A 3,855-nucleotide genomic window follows, 5' to 3' on the forward strand; every position below is an offset into this window, starting at 1 on the left:
GTCGCATGGAAATGTTCTGGGGCATTTCCAAAGGCGCACGGAAAAGCCCGCTGTGCCAGTGACGCCTCGGATAGCATCTCCCACGGGCAGGACCTGTGCCCAGGTTCAAAGTTGCCCAGAATGTTGGTAGGCAGTGGGTTAGGTGAGTGTCTTTATTTACCCTGACCGGGAATCGAACCCCGACCTCCTGGTTCATAGGTCTACCTGCACTCCACCGCTGAGCCACGCCGGTCAGGTTTGAGTGTCTTTAATTGTCTAGCTTGTCACTTGTGGGGACGGGACCCTGCCTGGAGAGCGGGGGCCCCTGGGAGGGTGAGGCCTGGCCGGGGCCCAGCGGCCGGCGCTCACCTGACGCTCCGGGTGGTCCGGCCTCAGCACCAAGTTGAGAAGGACACGTTGGATTTCAGTGGCAGGTTTCGTGGCTTTTCTTTTTTTTTAAAAGAGCTTTTTATTTATTTATTTTTAAAGTATGTTTTATTGATTTTTTACAGAGAGGAAGGGAGAGGGATAGAGAGTTAGAAACATCGATGAGAGAGAAACATTGATCAGCTGCCTCCTGCACACCTCCCACTGGGGATGTGCCCGCAACCAAGGTACATGCCCTTGACCGGAATCGAATCGGGGACCCTTCAGTCCGCAGGCCGACGCTCTATCCACTGAGCCACACCGGTTAGGGCTGGTGGCTTTTCTTGTTAGGTGCGGTCTGTGAGGAATAAAGACGACACCCCGGGAGGAACGGGCTGACTCACTCCGCGCCTATCGGCTGCCCCCTCCGTGGGCACCGGGCTCTGTGCTAGACACAGCGAGGGGCCGCGCGGCACCCGGAGCCCACAGCGGTCCTGGGGCCCCCGTCTGCGGGAAGCAGACCAAATGGACAACCAGGGTGCCGCCTAGCTGGGAGAAGACCCCTAAGGAGACACGGGGATGCGGGCAGGGGGCTCCCTGGAGCGGTGGGTGAAACCTGAACTCTTGCGTCCTCCATAGGAATCAGGTGAGGGCGAGGGAGAAAGTTGGCAATGGCCTCAGTAGGCTTGGGGCTCATCCCAGCTCTGACCGTGTGTACTAGTAGCACAGTTAGCTCAGACAAGTCCCTGCCCCTCCCTAAGCCTCAGTTTTCTCATCTGTGTAATGGGTTTAATGACATTTCTTTTTACAACAATGGTGGTTTCCATTGATTTTTAGAGAGACAGAAAGAGAGAGAGAGAGAGAAACATCGATTGGTTGCCTCCTGCACACGCTCCAACTGGGAATCAAACCCGCAACCTTTTGGACGGACATGAAGTGATACAGTTGACCTTGAACAACGCCAATTTTAAAAAATCCACATATAAGTGGACCTGGTAGTTCAAACCCCTGCTGTTCACGGGGCAACTGTATTTGGATTCCCAGCTGGGAACCCATGGATGAGGGGCCCCCTGCTACACAGTGGTGGGAAGTGGGCACCCTTAACCCCGGAGTTGGTCAAGCGTCCGCTGTTCATGCAAAGCACTGCAGAGCGCTCAGCGAGCCCGGGAACTCAGCACAGGCAGCAATCGTAACTGCCAGCGTTTCACGGCCTTTTAGCTGGTTGAGTGACAGGAGCGGACGCTGTCATCACCCCTAAAGACTCCTGGAGATTTGGCCAGTACAGGCGCTTCGCTGAGCATAAGACACACCGACTGCCCAGCCGCTGTGGCTCAGGGGCTGAGCGTCGAACTATGAACCAGGAGGTCAGGGTTGGATTCCCGGTCAGGGCACAGGCCCGGGTTGTGGGCTCGGTCCCCAGCGTGGGGCGTCCAGGGGGCAGCCGGTCAGTGATGCTCTCATCATTGATGTTTTTCTCTCTCCCTCTCCCTTCCTCTCTGAAATCAACTCCCTGTGACGCCTCCTTTCTGGCCTTCGCTTTTGCACAGGCCTTTTCCTTTGCGCACGGCTCTGTCTGCTGGCTTCGGAGGGCGGGTGGCGCGTTTTGGGGGGGCGCCTCGCACCAGACGCCCACAGTGGGAGGCACCACAGCAGCCCAGGTGCATTCGCAGGAAACGCGTGCAGCTGTGGCGCCCACATCAAAGGCGTGTGGCCTGTGTGGGAGTCCAGGCCGCTCGCGGAGCTATTCCTGGCGCGGCGCTGCCTCACCGTGATACGCGGCCTCTCTCTATCTCGGTCTCCCCACCTCTCACACGGGCAAGGCCTACCTTTTCTGGTTTCACAGAAACGCACGGGCCAACCACGTCACCGGCTGGGACCTGCCTGCCTGGGGCCCGGGGACCAGGCGCCGGAGGCTCTGAGAGCCCTTCCGACGAGGTCTGCACTCGGTTTCTCAGAGAAAGCGGCCCCCTGAGCTGCAGCGCCCCTGGTTCAAGGTGACCACAGTGTCCCCGCGGCTCCCGGCCCCGGCCCGGCCTCTGCACGGCCTCCCAGCCCACATTCAGGCTCTGAGGCTCTTCTGTTTAACTGCCCTCAGTCACCCCGCAGAGCCGGCCTGGCCCCCCCTCCTGCCCACCTGCCCCCTCTCATGTGTGGGTGTCAGTGCACAGCAGCTTCAAGCGCCCCAGGCAGGCGGGCTCCTTCCCAGGCACGGAGCCTCTGCAGATGCTGCTGCCTCACTGCACGTCCTCCTGCTCCCGTCAGCAAACTCCTCTTCACCCTTCAGAACCCAGCTCCGTGGTTACCCCCGAAGCCCCTCATCCTCAGGCTCAGCGTGGGGGGGGGGTTATGAGGTGTCCTCAGGGCTCATCCCCCCGGCTGCCCTATTCCTACCCCCACAAGGAAGTCGGGGGCAGGGAGGGAGGGACGCTGCCACAGGACTGGAGCCAGGTGCGGGCTGGGGCTGGGCTGAGACCCACTTGAAGGAGGTGACGGGCTCCTGGCGGCCTGGGACCACCTCCTGGTTGTGCTGGAGCCCAGGCATTGCTCCGGACGGCCGGTGCCCCGGAGGCCCCGCTCCGTCATTTCAGCACACGCCCCGGGAGGCTGGTAGCCAGAGCAGCAGTTTAGGGAAGAGCCAGAGGGGACCTGAGGCCCCATCCCGCGCCCCAGCCCAGCGGCGCCTTCAGGAGGGGTGGGTGTGAGAAAGGGGAGTCTGACCCGAGATGCCAGGGGGAGGCGGCCGAGCGCATCCATCCCGCCCGGGGCTGAGGGCTGACGGCCGGTGGGGCGCTCACGGCCCTGGGCCTGGTTTCTCCTGCCCCTGAAGTCCCGGGAAAGGCCGTTCTCGGGCCAGGTCAGAACTGGTTTGGGGGCCCCGCCCCGTGTGGTAGCTCCGTTTATAGAAACAGGAAGTTCGGGGTTCGGGTCAGCACCCAGCCCCACGCTGCTGTTCCCTAGAAAGGAGGGTGCCTGGCTGGGTGGGGTTGACAGCTGTCCTGGCATCCAGGTGCCAGGCTCCGCCCACCTGGGTTCCCGTCCCAGGTCAGAGGTCAGGGGTCGGGCCTTCAGGGCGGGGGAGCCGGGGGAAACTCGAAGTCTGGGTTGGGGGAGGGAAGGCTGACCTCTGAGGTCCAGGAGCTGCAGGGGGGCCTCCGCCCAGACCCCCTGAGCGTGTTCCGTTTTCAAGGCCGCCCGCCCGGGGGTGGGGCTGGGCCGGAGGAAGGGGCTCCCGAAGTGACCGGCCTTGGCCCCGGGCAGCTGTTCTGTCTCTGCCAGAACCGGGCCCACAGCGCTCGCCTGTCAGTCTGGAAGCAGCTGGCTGGGAGGGGGCTCGGCTGGGAAAGTTCTGGACTCCTGTCTCGCCGGGTCTCCGAGGCCTGGTGCTCTGTCCCAGGCGGTCAGCACTGATGGTGGCGTGGGCCTAGGTGATGGGAAGGGTGCCCTGGAGGGAGGAGGGTCACAGCGGGGGGAGGGGCTGGGCAGCCGGGGCCTGCTGGCTGGAGGCTCCTG

The sequence above is a fragment of the Myotis brandtii genome, unplaced genomic scaffold (genome assembly GCF_000412655.1).
Source record: "Myotis brandtii unplaced genomic scaffold, ASM41265v1 scaffold247, whole genome shotgun sequence".
Classification (NCBI taxonomy): domain Eukaryota; kingdom Metazoa; phylum Chordata; class Mammalia; order Chiroptera; family Vespertilionidae; genus Myotis; species Myotis brandtii.